The 18,360-nt window shown below is 44.5% G+C and overlaps 1 protein-coding gene across 2 annotated transcripts in view; it reads right to left on the bottom strand.

Moving 5' to 3' along the window:
- INIP (INTS3 and NABP interacting protein) overlaps nt 1-18,360 on the bottom strand; it is a 42,775-nt gene that overhangs the window by 6,691 nt on the left and 17,724 nt on the right. Inside the window, exons 7-8 of one of the 2 annotated variants that reach the window (XR_014951683.1) lie at nt 9,168-9,535; nt 3-8,597 (exon numbers count right to left, since the gene is read on the bottom strand). The gene's annotated coding sequence lies outside the window, so the exon portion shown is untranslated. Of the gene's footprint in view, nt 1-2; nt 8,598-9,167; nt 9,536-18,360 lie in introns of those variants that run through there. The other variant, XR_014951684.1, reaches the window with a different exon arrangement.

The following is an 18,360-nucleotide window of genomic DNA, read 5'->3' as shown; positions in this document are numbered from 1 at the left end:
TGTCTGTGGTAAGTGCATGCTTTATTCACAGTATTTTGTCTATAATTAGGTGTAGAAACCAAGTCTCATGTATTGATAAATTGTTTTCTGCAAAGTTGACTCTTTTCTTTAATCCAGTGAAAACAATATATGTGGCATTTCAAAGCATGTTGTATAAAAAAAGCACAAGCTGTGTCTCATATTTTCCAAGTATGTGTATCTGCATAGCTGGAGAGTTCCCATGCACTCTACTACATTTTGATTAGCAGAGTACAAACCAGCTGACCAAGAAACGGTTGCTCTCATACCCTCCTAACTTCTGGGGTTGTGTTTCAGGAAAACATTTAAACAATTGCTTAAGTAAGTCCTTCCCTGCTCAGGAATGCACTTAAAAACAAGCTTGACTTGAACCATATGTTCATTTAATCTCAATATAGTAGGACTGAAAGCCTACATTCTTGGAGCCATTTTGGAGAGCCTTTTGGAAGCCATTTTCCTGAACCTCAGTTCCAAGGCACAATTTGGCGTGAAATAATTTATTTTGCATGCAGAATTTCTGCAATAAGGTCTACTTTCCACATTGTTTTGTTTTAAAGTTCATCTAGAATAATGTATGAATCCAAGAATATGCATCTTTTAAGACAGGCTTGTCAGATATGAGGTTTTTCTGTTCAAGAGATTTTAAAATGAAAAGACCAGAAAACTAAAGCTCATAAAGCCCTTATATTATGAAAGTGAAAGATCCCAATTGGAGAAGGTCAGTGTCTAGAGTTCTGCCAAAGGAATATGAGAAAAGGAAAAAGTCAAATCCCCCTGAAAAGTGGTATCTAGGGAACAACAATGTGTGCTGTTTCTAGGACATCACTGCAAGATAGTGCAGGATAGTAAGAGATAAGTGACATCATGAGTGAGGTATAGAGGAACATGCTTTTCACCAGGCATTCTGTGAATGCATTTCTACCACCTGGCAAATTCTGCAAAAAAAATTCCTTCTTGATGCTTGGTGCTAGCAGCTGGACTGTGCTCATGAAACATGTAAAAAGTATCCTGTCAAAGATCCTGCTGTTGTCCCAGTGACAAGTGGAAGGAAGAAAGGAAGACCTTTGGATGAAGAGACAGGGAAGTGAGGTATGGCCAGGCACTATCAGGTGCTTTCACTGTCTGTTACATGTGCACAGTAAACCTGTTTGATTTAACTTTATAGCTTGGATTAAACTGAAGTTGAAGCTTCTGTTGGTCTAAAAGTGAGTATGCAGTGGGTGGTTAATGGTCTAAGGTGTTTAATGCAGACTGAGGTAAGCACATTGGCAAAATTCTGGTAACTCAGCTACTTTCACTTTTCCCTTTGTACACTGATTAACTTAGATTGCCACTTTAAGAACTGCCATGCTTCCACAGCCAGTGGAATGGCTGGATAACCAGCAGCAGTGTGCACATACTGGATGCAGTCTTGCATATAAGGCCTTCAATGTAGCAGGAGGAATTTGGCTCAGGCAATCCGGAGTGCTTCTCCAGGGGGCTCTCACAAAAGTGATAGAATCTTCTGAGCTCAGTTGTGGCTAAATATTTCTGAACATTGTGTTCATAATGTTGCTGAAGGTTATTGTGACTGGAATTGATGCAGAAGTTGCTGACGGAAACTATGGCATGTTGACTCTTCAGATAAACTTTGAAGGTGGCAAAGTGTGGTCTGTAATGCACTGGTGGCTTGCTTTGGTGAAGTGTGCACCAAAGTGAAATGGAAAAAGGCATCTTTTCATGAAAGGATACATACATTTCTTTGTGGTATAGCCTGATAGCTGTGTTAAGCTTCACTGCTTCACTTCAACTAAATAGTCTTCAAGAAGACTAATTAGAAAGAAAAAAAAAATAATAGTAGCTAAGTAAGATGGTTATGTGCAAGAAAATGTGGCTATTTGTGTATGGACACTTTGTTCCAAGGTCCAAATTCCTATAGGAAGAGGATGCACATGCAAGATTGGCAGCACATCAGATGCTTACTGCTACATTAAAAAACTAGAAGGAAATTACACTTGGAGGAGCTTTAAGACAAAATCTTGCATATAGCATGATGTGAGTGGAGCTTCTCAAGGACAGGTATTTTGACTGATGTGGACAGTGAGAGAACCGTCAGCAAGTTTGCTGACAACATTGAGCTGTGGTGCGGTTAACACTCTGAAGGGAAGGGATACCTGACACGTGGGCTGCTGTGTGAAATTGAGCAAGGCCAAGTACAAGGGCGTTGCATCTGGGCAGGGGCAATCCCAAGGACAGACACAGGCTGGGAAGAGAATGGATTGAGAGCAGTGCTCTGAGAAGGACTGTGTGGTGTTGGTGGGTGAGAGGCTGAACATGACCTGGCCAGGAGCACTCACAATCCAGAAAGCCAAACATATCCTGGGCTGCATCCAAAGCAGCATGGCCAGCAGGGGAGGGATGGGATTCTGGCCCTTTGCTCTGCTCTGCTCTGCTGAGCCCCCACCTCAAAAACTACATCCAGCTCTGGGGCCTCCAACATGAGAAAAATGTGCACCTGATGGAGCAAGCCCAGAGAAGAGACATGACAATGATTAGAGGGCTGGAGCACCTTTCTACAAGAACAGGCTAAGATGGTTGGGGCTTGTCATGGTTTGACACTGGCACAATGCCAGCACCCCCATGAAAATGCAGTCCCTCAACTGAATGCTGTGAAATGTGATCAGGAAACAGAGAAGAGCAGGCCCAAACTCAATAACAAGGGAAAAAACTTTATGCTGCTACTACTACAATACTATTATAAAAGAAAAAAAAAAGAAAAAAACCACAAAATTCAAAATTAAAACCTTTCAAAACATTCCTCCTCCCACCACCCAACTCCAACAAACCACAGTGAGACACAATCTGGACCCCAACTAGGTTTCCACCCTGCAGACAATCGATACTCAGTCCATCAAGGGAGAACAGGAGTCTCCTCTGTGCCACAGACCCCCCCAAGAAACACACTGCCACATCCTGTGTTTCCATGTCACACATGGCACCGCCCGGAGAAAATCTGCCAGTATGACCCTCTCCTTTCCATGCACAGTGCTTTCACGACCAATGCATGGATGGACAGACTGCTCTTAGGATCTTTTCTTTCAAGGATGCTCTGCCAAGAGGGAAATAACAACAGTTCATTTTTTTCATTTTTAGGACCACAGTCCCCCCCATTTTCTTCCTCCCCTGGGGCCAAGGGTCTCAGGAACAGAGATCTTCTCTTCTTCTCTGAAGACAGGGGCACCACCACCAACCCCTCTAACTTTTCTCTGTTCGCTCCATGTCTTTTCTCAGCTGCTGAAGCAGGTCTCTTGGCTCACTGGCATCATCCTAAAATACAGTCTCTCGGAGGAGAAAACTGGTTCAGTCTATGGCTAACAAGAAGTCCAGCCAAAAGCCACTCGATCATCTTCCCCCCCAATCTTCTTTTCCTAACAGCCCAGGTCCCAGGCTATCTCTCTTCTCTCTTTCAAACCGAGGAGCGGTAATATTTCACCAAGCTTTCATTTCTCAAGGAAGGGTTAAAAGTCCTGACTCCCTGGAGGGCTCTCTGCCCGGATCTCCGGCTCCCGGCTCCCACGGCTGGGCACCTTCCTTCACCCCGCCCCGCTTTCCTCCTTCCCCGCGGTGTGCTGCTGGCAGACTGTCACTGTCTCTTTTGAGAGAGAGAGACTCTTGGGGTGGGGGGGAACGGAGACATCCCAGATTTCTCCACCCTTCTATCTGCAGGGGGCCAGCTCAGTTCCAGCCCCTCCATCTTTCGGCCTACCTCGAGCTGGGCTGCATGGCTTCCCTCCCCCCCCAGCCACGGGCTGGGGGGAGAGGCTGCACTGCACCCTGACCAGAACCAAAGAGAGCCAGTTCTCCTGGGAATTCTGCTTTTAACCCCTCTGTGTTCTCAGAGGCATGTCCACCTTCAACTGGTCAATATCAAAATTGACCTCTTCCTTCCGAAAAGATTCTTTTTCTGTGTCAAACCATGACAGGGCTGTTCAGCCTGGAGAGGAGAAGGCTCTGGGGAGATTTCATGGGTATCTTCCAGTACCTAAAGGGGTTCTAATAGAGAGGTGTAGAGGAACTTTTTCCAGGGGCATGGGGTGATAGGATAAGGGGCAATGCATTTTAACAAAAACAAGGTGGGGTTAGCTTAGATATTTGGAAGAAATCCTTTGCTGTGAGAGTGGTGAGACACTGGCACCTGTTGCAGATAGACGCTGAGGATGCTCCATCTCTGGAAGTGTCCAAGACCAGGTTGGATCAGGCTTTGAGCGACCTGGTCCAGTGGAAGGTGCTCCTGTTTGTGGCAGAGAGTTGGGACTACATGATCTCTAAGGTCCCTTCCAACCCAAACATTTCTATGACTCCATGATTATTCACCTCAAAACTCATAATGTACTACCAACAACTTTAAGTAACACTTGTCGCCATGCCTCCTAGTTTTGCTTGTGGAGGTTGAGAAGGGGTGGAGCCTGTGGCCATGCAGGCACAGCTGGACTGCTATTCTATATCATCCCCATCATTGCTGGGCTGTGGCTTCAGGGAGATAAAAAGTGAAGGCACCACAGAAGCAGCACTGTTTTGTTCCATTTCTTCCTCAGGGAAGTTTCCAGGACAAGCACTGCAGATTTTGTCCCTCTCCTGCCACTGCCTGTCCTTTCCTGTTCCTCAGGAAGAATGCTGCTCCAAGAAGCAAGCACAGCTGAGCCCAGCAGAGCACCATGACGACAGCGTGGGACAAGCCATGGGGAATGAAAGTGAGCCTGAGCCTGAGTCCAAGCCAAGCCTAGTGGAGAAGACCTGGGCCAAGCTGATACTATGAAGGACAGTTGAGCCCAGCAGTCGAAATCAGGTAACACATCACAGACTGTTCCAGCTTTTGGGAGGTTTATCCATCGTTTTTTTTTCACTGTGTTTGGGGACTCCCATCTGGGGAGAGCATCTGCCATCTTGTCTTTGTCTCAGCAGCCAAGCACACTGAGCTGAGATGGTGAACACCTTTTGTGTGTAAAGCACCTTCTCTTTGGCGTACTTTTGTTATTAATATTGAGCTGGTTTTTTATGTTTCTTATTTCATTGCTGTTTGTTGTCAGTAAATTGTTATCTCAACCTATTGTTATCTCAACCTTTGTCCCTCTCTCACTGGAACAGGAGTGGGGAGAACAAGAATACTTTATGTGGAGTTTAATTCCAAGCTGGTTTTAAACCACCACACCATGCAAAATAGTAAATGAAACAGGACTAAAGAAAAAACATGCTTTAAATGTGTACATAGGGGAAGGCAGGCAGAAGCATTGAGTGCTGATGAGATAGGGTGCCATTAGCCATGGAACTATTAACTCTGTCATACAAGATGATGCCATTTATCTGCTTTTGAAGGAGATTTCTGTGTGTCTAGACTTTGGTGAGGGACACTCAAAAATGTCCCTGAAGGCTCAGGGAGGCTAGAAGTTCTCATGTGCAAAGGGTTGCATGAAGAAATGATTGAGTAGACAGACTTTGCCCATGCTACAGAAACAGACAGCTAAGCTGTATCCTCCTCTGCAATGCCATCCGCTGTGGTGATCACCTTTCCACAGCATCTGTGTTCTTCAGTCTCATGGGTCTGGAGCCCCTTCTGGGGACAGATCTGTTTACACACTTGTAAAAAGAGGTTATGAAACTATTCAGCAGACTAGAAATTGGTCAGACCGTGTTGCATTAGGCCCCTGATGCTTGCAGGCCAGCAAGAAGCATGTCCTGGCTCACCCAATGAGAGCTGGGTGGCCTCTAAAATCCTTGCTCTTTCTGGACAACAGTGGGATCTGCCAGGAACCTGTGGTGTGTGTCAGTGTCTTTGCTGCATGTATTAACACAAAAATTAATGAAAGACAATTAAAGATGAGCAGAATCTGTGGATTTTAGGAAGTTTCAGATACTGCAGATATCTTTATCTTCTTTACTTAGAGTAGTAATGAGGGGAGATTAGTATTTTTGCCTCCATAGAAGGAGAAAAAATACAGATGGTGGTTTTTCTGATGTAGTGCCACTGAGAAGGCGACTCCTGATTTGCATTGTGAGCAGCAATGGGCTCTGCATGAGACACTGCCTGTGCTCTAGAAGAAGCATGCAGAGATGGAAAGAAATACCAGAACAGAGATCTAATCAATTTTGATGGCACCTTATTATCTCATCTGGGAACTCTCATGTTCTTTCCTCACCAAACACATGCAACTCCTGGCATCAGCATGGAGCGGAGCATTAGGTGTCCAGACATTTACCATGTGCATTTCAACTTAAATGGTCTGGCATAGAGCACCCACCAGCCATCAGATAATAGCACAGTTTTCTGCATAGATGTAGGGTGTATGTGTGTTTTGGCAAGAAACTGTTACTGTTTTCTTCCTGCGTCATCTCAGTGACAGACGTTTGGCAAGAGAGCTTGTGCCTGCACAGAAGGCAGTGTTGTGTGATTTTGCAGGGTTTCTGCCATGAGTATGGCATCAGCTGAACTAAAAACAGAGACAACTTTTCTAGAGGAACCTGCCTTACTGAATGTAAGGAAGCCAGGTGGAGTGTGTTCACATGGCTAGTCTGCATCTCCTGAAGTGTGGTTAGAAAAGAAACCATCCAGGAAGATCCAGGGAGAGGGAGACAAAAAGGATTTTAGGGATGAGGGAGCAGGAGTCAGATTTAGGTGCAAGATCTCCTTTATCAGTTACTCATGTACCTACAGTGACACTGCGTTTGCACAGGCAGCCTGTCAGTTACACACGTAAGAATTCTGTCTTGTGGGACTTGATCTAGAATAATCTTGTGCTGATGTAATTATAAAACAGAGAGCCAGTGATTGCATGGCTCTTCTGGCTGTTACTGACTGCTTAATGCTTTTCCAAATTCTGTCTGACAGGTCCCAGTAAGAACTCCTATGTACACTCAGTAAGGGTGTAGTTTTGTTAGTATGTCCTGCTGGTGCCCCAACAGTGCTCCAAGTACTCCATGAGCTGTTCAGACATCATTTCAAATGCTTGCAGCATCATCTGGCTCCTGACAGGCAATGCTGGGCAAAGAGCTCTGTGGTTTGGTATGCAGCCACTGAAGTCAGTGATGAAGGCATGATAGGAATACCCTTATCTTTAAACAGAGCCCATGAGCTGGTGTGGTATCAAACCAAGATTCCAGTCTTTTCACGACTCTTCCACACTGTCCAAGAATGAAAGTGATAAACTGTTTTCTTTAGGACCAGAAAAAAGCAATTTATTCCAATTAAAAAACCCCAAACCAACCAACCATCCAACCAACCAAAAACCCCCTCAAACCCCATAAACAAGGATGCTATATTTCCTGGAGGAGTTGAAAGCAGGATAATTCTTATTCCAGCCTTTTAGTGCTAGAACACCATTATAGATGGCAGCTGATAGATGCTTGCCATCACAAACTGTAGCTTTATTTCAGTTTTATTTTGTTAGGCTAAGACTCCTTTTCTGCAAGCATTAGAGACGCATGCTGGTTGCAGTAGCCATTGCTTTCTGATCTCACTACACATCCAAGCCCTAGAGCAATTAATGCTATTTTTTGTTGTTTATGAGGACAAGATTGTTACGAATGGAGAGGGGAGTTTTAAACCAGTTTCTGTCTTTCCCAACCCTTTGGCTTTAGACAGTACTTTTACTGAGGTGGCCACCACCCCAAAGCCCACTCTCATTGAAAGTTGGGATGGTCAGTTAAGCCTATTACAAAATAAATTATTTATTTGATGGACACAAATTTAACAGACAGAAGACTTTAACAGATGACTTACTACAAGGGATAAGCAAGGAAACACTACTAGCAGATAAACAATAGAGCACGAGACTGAGGTCCCTGTACTACATCTAGTGAAGAAATAGTATAGATTAGGATTCAATGCATCTTGCTGTCCAGTTTCTGATGGGGCATACATAGAACCCTTCCTCTCAGCTTCGGGAAAAGTATCCATGGAGATGCATCCAAACTTTGTGGGAGAAGCCCTGCATGTTTCCAGGGAGTGTGTAAGAGACTTCTGTTTCTGTGGAAATTTGTGTAGCTTTTATATTGTAAAGCAGTGTCTTTCAGTCAATGATATTTAATTTTTATCTCTCTCTACATCTGCTCTCCAGACCAAGATGTTTATTCTCAGCTGGGGGTCTCAGCCCTCTTGGCGCCAGGGATAACCAGATAACCCCCCTGCCAGCCAGACCTGGGTTATCTCATCCATATGCACCAGCTGAGGTGTTGCCACAAGGTGTGTAGTGGGAAGGAAAGGGAAAACTAATACAGACTTTAATGTTCACGTTCATGTGCATGTGCTATGAAGCATTCCTGAGTGGCCACCTATGTACCCTGTTGGCACTGTTTTGTTCAGGACCAAGTGGCACTAATTGAAGCTGTTACTGCGGGATACCCAGTGTGAGAGCTCAGCTCAAACCGGACACACCGCCTTTGAAAATCTGGAATATGGAAAAAGCAGGAACTAGGACTCAATTTCCTAGCACATGATAAATCTTGCCTTGGGAAGCCAGAAGCAATCTAAATCTCCGTCTCCTGTTGCAGTTCAATAAATTGCCGGAGTGATACTGGATTCAAGAAACAGCCTTTCACGCCAATGCCTGTCAGAAATTAATTAAGTGGGATTAATTGTAGTGTGAGAATATCAGTGAAGCTGGAACTGTTCTATCTTTAAGGACAACTGGTGTTGTATATTTAGGATCTTGATTTTATCAGGCTGTTACTCAAAATGCTCTGGGTGCCCTCAGAAGTAGTCCCTGGATGAGCTACTGTGTGCCAGTCACAACTCATGAGATGGCAAGCAGTTTGTAGGGAAATGTGGGACTGAATGTTACTGATCCATGGACTGGGCAGAGAAACATCCTGGGAGGTACAAAACTGTATAGAGAACAGGAAGGGGGCAAGCAGTGCCTGAACAGTGGCTGTAAGAGGGTTGTAACAAGGCCCAAGGGTATAAGAGGGCAAACCTTTGTCAAAGAGACTGCTGGTGAGAGCAGCTAATAATTTCTGTGAGCACCCTGGCCTCTCTTAGCAGACCTGTCTAACTAATTACTCACCAAGCTCATAGCTCATCAAGTGGCTGCCAGGCTGCACACAGCCAGAGGAGGAACATTTGCCATGACCAAAGGTTTTAAATACAGCTTAGTTTAGAAAAAATGCTTGCAGCCTACCTTTCAGGTGGAAGGAAGTCCTGGTTTTGTCCACTGACTAGTTGCAGTGTGCAGAAGAGGTGGGTCCCTTCAGTTCATGAGACTTCTGCATGTGCATTTATCACATGTGACCTCTGTGTAGCTTTTTCCAGCAATCTTTCTTGGAGTCTTCAGGAAGAGACCGTGAGCTGTCAGGGATATGTGCACCGCAGACTGAGGACTCCTATTACAGGAAAGTCCAGAGCTCAGAGGATTAGACAATGTACTTGCATAGTTAGTCTGTGTAGGGATCACCTGTTTCTCTTTCCAGCTTGATTTTCTTGCAGTGGGTCCTCCAGCTGGTTTTGTGCAGTTCCTTTATCTTTTTTATACCACATAAACAGCAAAATCTGCAACAATATAAACTTCTTTTTAAAATCACATCTTCTCAGTATGCAGCATTATGCCTCTGGGGCTGCAGTAACAGACAGCAGTAGCCAAAAAATCAAAAGTTAGAAGGAGAAATCCAGCACGTCCCTCCTGTTGACCACCTTTCCTCTTTTCCTGCCACACTGAGATAAGTCACTGTGGGGATCACAGTCCATGGATGTTCAGAGCAACCTCTCACTGCTGAATTCATTGAGCTGCAAAATCCCATTAGTTTCAGCCCTATAAAAGGTAGACTTTAAAGTATAGTAGATTTAATAAAATTATAGTGGTATCATAAAAATCTTTCAAAAAGGATATTAAGTGTCTGAACATGTATAAAAAAATTCAATCCTCTGCTTTTAGTTCCTGCCTATAGGGCTGAAGCTCTCAATTTATGAAATGCACACTGCCTGTCTTCATTTAACTCATGGTATTCATCACAATGCACCTGCCTTTGGTCCACTGAAGCAACAGGGTCTTCTGTTGTGCCTGTTAGGGAGAAGAAAGTGTGTATGGGTGGAAAATGCTGCTTGACTAGCACTGCCTGTCTGGCTTGCACAGACACGTGGTGGAGAGATGCACTGGCAGCACAGTGCCAGCCAGTTAAGGAATTGAGAGAGGTTTTCCTTGGTGCCAGCACCAATTAAAAAAGGAAAAACCTTTGCCTTTGCCATCCTCCCACAGTTTCTACAATGAGGCAAAAGATGCTGTGCTACTCCCTCTCTTTTACTGGCTCTGTGTGGCAATACATGTTTAGCTTTTCAGTAACACTAGGGTAACTTCATGTTGGTGCCTCTGAGTTTTCAGCACATAAACTCATGAGAAAACATGAGGGAAAATCATCTTTCTTAAATTCTTCATATTTTGTGAAAAACATATAAATTCCTACTTCTCAGCAATGGTGGCAGTGTGTCACTAGGACAACTTATTTTTAACCTCTTTCTTCATTTGTTTTCTAGCATATTCAACTAAGCTCAGAAATTTAATTCTGATGATGACATCAAGTACTTGCATATCAGGTGCTGTGAGCCCCAACACCACAAAGGCTATCCCTGTGCCTTCAGTGTGTGGAAATACTGGTGCATGACCAAAGGACTAAGAGATTACATGGACATCACCAAGGTAGGGAAACTTAGCAGAATATTGGGGTTTTTTTTCAGTGCTGGGAGCCAGCCCTTCTGGTGAAATGAAGTTTTCATAAAGTTTAAAAGAAAAGAATTTTCAGCCTTCTTTATGTCTTTGTGGTCTCAGGGATTTTCCAAGTTTCTCCCAATAAAATGGTTACCTTTTTTAATTTATACCCTGTTTCCTTCGTGGGTGAGCCAGTAGCTTTGAAACCCAGGGCAATGCCAGGGTTTCCTCGTACATAATGCTTGTACACAACCTTAGTTTCATGCTCTATGTGACAAAATTTCCTGCTGTTACCCTAAGGAATGGTTTCTGCTTCTAGAGCTAGCCAGTGTAACCTCAACATTTGGAGAACTTTTCTCCAAAAATGAACTCCCAGAAACATCAAAAACATCACCCCAAAAATAAGGACTTTGGCTAAGATCCAAAGCATAAAAATCCTGCTCACATTTCTCTGTTAGTTTTACCTAAGATACTAGCAGGCAAAAGCAAGCCAGCCTCGCAGTCTGATTGCAATACTGACATCTCATGGCTAAAAAAAGAAGTTGTTACTGCTTCTCTTTTTTATCTTAATCCTCCTTCACCTTCTTCTCCTTCTTCACCTGGAAAGTATCAATTTCCATAAGTACCCCATTGCTGTGAAAGTATAGAGTATTACACCCAAGTGGTAGGTCACATATATTTGCACAGTCGCAGTTCAGTGTGACTGGAACCTTCATTCACTTCAAAAAAAGCCATGAATTTGGCTCCTTTCTTCTGAATCTGGATTTCTACAGCTGGTGCAAAAGTGGCACCAGCAAGCAAAATGCATATTATTTGTTTGAACACCCCTTACACCACTGTACAAAACACACAAGTGTTTTACTGCAGCCTCTTCCCAAAACTTTAAGGCTGCCAAGAAACAAACTTCTAGGGAAGCATGGAAGCTGTTGCAGAGTTCTTCAGAGAGAGCACAGAGAAGTCCTAAACATGTTTTCCCCATCTGTGACGAACTTCCTTTCCAAAAATACATTGAAATACCTTTCCCCTTCCTCTTATTTCAGATCCCAGCAGTGAAGGTGAGTGAACTCCTGGAGGACTTCTATATCACCATGAAGGAAACAGATGGGTCTGACTTTGTAGCCACATCATTCTGCGCTATCCATCAAGGCTTGGATCAGATCCTTGAGAATGCTGGTGGCTGCTTTCTCCACCACTAGAAACACCTTCGGCTCTTCCACGAGAAAGCTGAAGAATAAGCCTAAGGTCTTGAGCAAGGCTGGCATGCCTGGTGCCTGCTCTCACAGCGCCTACTTCCTTTCCTTGTTGATGAGGAAGAGGTGTGGGAGGTGACAGGCCCATAGCCCTGCTCTCCACAGGGGAAATATTGCAGCCAGTCCTGAACATGCAAACCTTGCAGGAGAAGGCAGGCATAGAGTTTGCTGACATTGAATTGCTCAGACTCCCAGAACAGGTAATTTTTTGCCAGAATGGTAGCAGGATGCAAGAAAACACGCAGAACACAGCCTGTTATAGGCAGATCTCTCATGAACACAAGCTCTGCCTGTAGTGCCTTCTCCACAAGTACATGTGCATACAAGGGCCCTGACACCAAGGGAGGCCAAGTACCCCCTTCTCTACCTGGTGGTTTGGCAGCAGGTCAGAGGCATGAGTATCAGGAGCCAAGACAGGGGATCTGCTCCCTCAGAGCTGTCATCCCCAAGCTGGTGAGGAAACCTGGAGCACTGTGAAAATCTTACTTTTGTCTCCTTCACTAAAGGCTTTCAGGAAGTTTTTGCATCTCAGCATCTAAGACAAAGCAACTCTGCCCTCTGTCTGCTCTCAGCATCCAGCAGCCCAAGAAGTCTCTGTGATGATGTGAACAAGTTGAGCTGTCTTCAAACAAGAGACAAAAGTGCAATGACAAAACAGGGCAGAGGAAGGCAGAACATGCTGTGATCCCATTTTGGGGAAGAATACTGTTTTTTTCTGGAGAGCTGGGGAGCAGTGGTCTCCTTCATCACTACCAGGTCTTCCAAGGAAAGAGCTGGTGGAGACCTTTTTCCTCACTGGAGGCAGGTAACATGTATAGGATGGATTTTCCTCCCTAGAAAGCATAGCTAGGAGAAAGGAGACTGAGTTTGGGGACCAAGAACCCCTGAAGCTTAAGTGCCTATGCTTTCAGAGCTGTGGGATCCCCAGCCTTACTCTCGGGTCCCATGTGGTGGTGAAATTCCTCCTCCAACCCGTGCTTCCAAAGAAAAACTCCACAGGCTCTTGTTGTTCAGTCTCAAGGCAGTTTATTGCGAGTTATCTAACAGATTGTGTTCGCAGGCTGCGGCTGTTTGATCAGCGGCCCCGGCAGAGACACACACACACACTGACACCCTCACTGTCCAGTGTCTTCTTCTTCTCTCTCCCCCACCCAAGGCTGCTTCTATCTTTTATATTATGTATAACATGTTTACAATTATTCCCCAATACCTACTACCGCTATTACCAAGTGCTTTTCTACTCTAAACCAATCTGTGAATGCCAGCATCACCAAGAACATGGAGGTGTCGTGGTTTGACACGGAAAGATAATTTTTTCCGGAAGGAAGAGGTCAATTTAGATATTGACCAATTGAAAGTAGACACGCCTCTGAGAACACAGAGGGGTTGAAAGCAGAATTCCCAGGGGAAGTCGCTCTTTTTGGTTCCAGTCAGCGTGCAGTGCAAACCTCCCCTGCCCAGCCACAAGCTGGGCGGGGAAGGGGAAGCCCCATGGCCTGAAAGGTAGGCCCCAAGGGTGGTGGAAGGACTGGAACCGGGCTGGCCTCTGCAGATGGAAGGGTGGAAGAAATCTGGGATGTCTCCATTTCCCCCCCACAAAATTCCTCTCCCGAGAGGGAGAGAGAAAGAGACGGCGGCGGTCCTGTCCTGTCAGCAATTCCACCGCGAGGAAGGAGGAGCGGGGGGAGCTGCAAGGTGCCCAGTTGTGTGGGAGTTGCTGGATGTCTGGGCATCGAGCCATCCTGGGAGTTCGGACTTTTAACCCTTTCTTGAGAAATGAAAGCTTTGTGAATTTTCCTTTCCCCTCCTCGGTTTGAAAGAGAGGAAGAGGGACACCTCGGACCCTGGGATGGGATGTTGGAAGGAGGAATTCTGGATGGGAGGGGGACAAGGAGTGGCTTTTGGCTGGACTTTTCCGTGTTAGCCACAACCTGAACCAATCTTCTCCTTCAAGAGGGACTGTGTTTTGGGAGGATGCCAGTGAGTCAAGAGACCTGCTTCAGCTGGGAAAAGACAAAAGTGGAGTGAACAGAGAAAAGGTTAGGGGGTTTGTGGTGGCACCCCCTGTCCTGGAAAGGAAAGAGAAGAGAAGAAGATCTCTGTTCTTGAGCCCTCGGCCCCAGGGGAAAATGGGGGGGGACTGTGGTCCCAAACAATGAAAAACTGAACTGTTGTTTTCTCCCCTCTTGGCAGGGCATCCTTGAAAGGAAAAATCCTAAAGGCAGTCTGACCATCCATGCATTGTGGTGAGAGCACGGTGCATGGAAAGGAGAAGGGTCACCATGGCAAACTTTTTCTCCGGGCGGTGCCATGTGTGACATGGAAACACAGGATGTGGCAGTGTGTTTCTCGGGGGGTCTGTGGCACAGGAGAGACTCTGTTCCCTCGATGGACTGAGTATCGGTTGTTTGGAGGGTGGAAACCTGATTGGGGTCCAGATTGTGTCTCACTGTGGTTTGTTGGAGTTGGGTGGTGGGGGGGAGGAATGTTTTTGCAAGGTTTTCATTTGGATCTTTGTGTTTAGTTTTCTCTCTTCTTTTGTAGTGGTAGTTTAATAAAGTTTTTTTCCTGTTATTAAGCTTGGGCCTGCTTTGCTCTATTCTAGATTCCACTTCACAGCATTCAAGGTAGGGATCACATTTTCATGGGGGCGCTGGCATTGTGCCAGTGTCAAACCATGACAGGAGGTAAGGAAGAAGAAGGAGGAAGGACAGGATCAGCCCACTTTCCTCCATTTTAGAACTTCTGACCCCCATGTACAAAGTAAAAACCCCCCTGTACAAGTGCTAAAACCTTGCTGTACAATACAAAAAATTTTTCCCCTCTGTTTTGTGACTACTTTTACTATACTATCTAGCCCTTTGTGACTGCTTGTTCCACCTTCAAAGTTGGTAATTCATTCCATGGTTCAAACTCGAAATCACAGCTTTTTCCAGCTGCCTGCCGGGGTCTAAAATGCTTCTGACCAAGGCCTGGAACCTCTAAAAATGTCTGAGAGACATTTTGAGTTCCAACACAGAGTCACTGTACAAAAAATACTTTCTTGTGAATCATATTTTTTAATGGTTCACACCTTTGTATCTTGTTTGTGTATTGTAAATACAGTTATTTTTCATTACCTGATAATTTACACTACATATATAGGCACTGCTATAAACTACTACTGGTTTACCAATTAATAAACAAACATGGAATTAATTAACAAATTAATAGCAGACAAAAAATAGCATCCCCAAAGGACAGCATTTTTGGTCAGTCATGTATAATGTGCTGACCAGGTTTTGAGACATTTTAAAAGGGGCTTATATTAGAAATCAAATGCTCAGTCTGACAACCAAATTATGTAATTTTCAAAAATTGGTGATCAGGTATAAAAATAATTGCCCTGAACTTCTACAACTATGGCTTGGTCCACTTTCTCTTGAGAGAAAAACTTCATTTCAGCTGGAGCTGTGATGAGCCTTTAAGTCACAAAGATGACTCAGAAGACTTAGTACAGAGCTGGGGAAAAAATATTTGATGATGCACAATCAGCTTCTGTTCTAATGGAAAGGTATGGCTGGGTTTTTATCTACCCTATTGCAGTGCTGTGAGAGGATCGGTGAGGTTTACCACACCCACTATACAGACATTGGTTGCTCTCATTCTGTGTAACACCTCTCCCTTAACATGTCAGAACAAAGCAGAACACTATGGCATAATTGTTGATCATCATCTGACTACTAATGAGATGAAAATATTTCAACAGATATACTTGCAACTGGAATCTGTAACTCAGCTGTAATCAGTAAGATCATTACTCCTTCATCTGAGTTTTGAATTTTTTTCAATTCCAAGTCCAGTCTCTAAATGCAAAAGAATTAAGGACACAATTCCCACCCATTAATTATCAACATTATGAGATGCAGGAAAGCTAACACTTGCTGGTATGGTATATGTCAGACCAGCAAGAACCCTAGCTGTGATTCAATGTTTTGCTTTGTTCTTCATGAAAATGATCTTGGTTTTGAAAAGCTGTCATATTTATAGGGATCTGCAAGGTGTATTTTGTTACTTGATGTAAATTCTACTCATGGGGATATTTCTGAAATCAGTTTGATTGTCAAAGAGAAGCCTATAATTTTCACTAGAGTGTATGTATTAGGAAATCCCATAGGTAGATCTCCTGCCACTTGAAACCAATATTGTAGGAAATTCTGTATTGACAGAAAAGAAAAACATAGGTAAGAGACAGGGAGGGGGAAGAAGATGCAGCACTGGTTTTCATTGCTGTATCAAAAGCAAGCAAGAAATCTACAGTGATGTATCTACATGAAACTTATAATGGCATATTTATATGGAATGCACAATGCATACAGAACACACATCGCAGAACTGGGAGGCAGGAAATTGCTGCCTGATGGAGATTTATGTCCTCTGAGTGAGGGAAAAGTCCTGTATAAATTCTATCTAGGTGTGAACTACTGAGAGGAGATGAAGCCTCCTCTAGTTTGGCATTATGCTTGTCCTGACAACGCATAAAAATATTCACTAGCACAGAATAAGTATTTTCCTGACACATCTTTCTCAACCTCCCTCTTTGGAACCAATCCTCTTCAGATCAGACAGACATTGAATTCACTGGTTTGAACAAAAACAACTTTATTACCTTAAGGGTCAGGCTCTTATCTGGCCTGTGTGAAAACACAGGTCAGCTTGGGTTACAATTGTTTTTTCACCATTCATCCCAAGGGAAGGCGCTCCAGTCAGACTGAGAGCACTGCCTTTGCAAGCATGAATCCAGGCACTTTCCTGTGCTACGGAGGTCAGGTTCATATTCCAGGCCTGGAGAGAGCAGCACATAGACTGCTCCTGTGTAGTAAACTCTTACCTCTGGGGTTTCTGGCTGCCTTCTCAGGTGGTCTGAGAAGCACCAGCACAGGGTAATACTATTTTGAAATCCCAAGTCCTCCCTTGGAAAGCGAGAACTAAAGCCTCACTGGGCTCTAATTATCATCTTGTATTTAAGGTGACATTTGCATGTCCCAGCACAGAGCTGAATTATGAGGCTGTCTCAGAGGAGCAAAGAGTAAGAACTATCCAGGGCTAAAAGGATCAAGGTGCTCTCACATGCACAGTGCAAACCCATGTTCCAAGACAGCACTACCAACTCACCTTGCAGCCCCATGGCCCACAGAAGAAACCTTTTTCCAGTAATCACTCATCTGCTTTACCCTCTTTTTCTGACCCTTACAGTCTGGTGGCAAAACTAAGTTTCTGGGAGGATTGTGCCAATGAATTGCCTTCCACTGGGTCAGAGACTGAGGATGTGGCAAACAGACCACATGTGAGATGCAGGTGGTCTCTGTGGGTTAAAGCAGAGGAATCTTACATGCCCTTGCCTTAAACTGTCCTCTCAGAGCGCTCTGGACTGAGATGGCTTGATGTGCAGTGTCGTGGTTTGACATGGAAAAAGAATTTTTCCAGAAGGAAGAGGTCAATTTGGATATTGACCAATTGAAGGTGGACACGCCTCTGAGAACACAGAGGGGTTAAAAGCAGAATTCCCAGGAGAACTGGCTCTCTTTGGTTCCGGTCAGCGTGCAGTGCAGGACTCTCCCCTGCCCGGCCGTGGCTGGGTGGGGAGGGGGAGGCCCATGGCCTGACTGAGGTGGGCCCAGGGGTGGAGGGACTGGAACTGGGCTGGCCCCTGCAGGTAGAAGGGTGGAGAAATCTGGGATGTGTTTGTTCCCCTCTTCAGAGTTTCTCTCCCGAGAGGGAGAAAGAAAGAGACATCAGCAGTTTTGTTAGCAGTTCACTATGAGGAAGGAGAAGAGCAGGGGAGGCTGCAAGGTGCCCAGTCACGTGGGAGCACTTTAGTTCCCTGCACTTTGTCAGGTGTTGTTGTTTCTTACCTAGTCTTTGCCAAAATCAGATAGCATCCCTCACTCGCATCATCAGTCTTCTGTCAGGCCGGAATCAGCCAGCTTTTTTTTTGACTTAGCTTGCTACACTCTTCACAATGTATATCATTCTTCAATAATAATAGAACAGTTTAAGAGCTGCAAAAAAACCCCAACTTCTTCATCAATGAATCTGAATACTTCAGGGTGATGCTGAGCTATCCAATGGTATTATGACCTTTCTCAGCTGAACATACTCTGAAGATTCCCAAAAGTAACTTTCTGATCCTAGTCTTGCTTGCATCTGTCAAAAAATGTGATTGCATCTTGTTTAGTACTGAAATAGAGCTTAATTAAAGCACACTTGCTGTGGCATAACCAAGTAGGTCAGGTATTTTGCTAGGAAGGAACACAAACGGGAGGGAAGGAAGAAGTGGAGCTGGAGAAGCAAAACAGTATAACTGAGAGAAACGAATGTGTCTAGCAGAGGAAAAGAAAAAGGTAACTGACAGGGCTAACCACAGAAATTCTTAAGAAATTACT

Source organism: Lonchura striata, chromosome Z (genome assembly GCF_050655825.1).
Source record: "Lonchura striata isolate lonStrDom1 chromosome Z, ASM5065582v1, whole genome shotgun sequence".
NCBI lineage: Eukaryota > Metazoa > Chordata > Aves > Passeriformes > Estrildidae > Lonchura > Lonchura striata.
The sequence above is the reverse complement of the archived record's forward strand: the minus strand, read 5'-3'. Positions and strand labels throughout refer to the sequence as shown.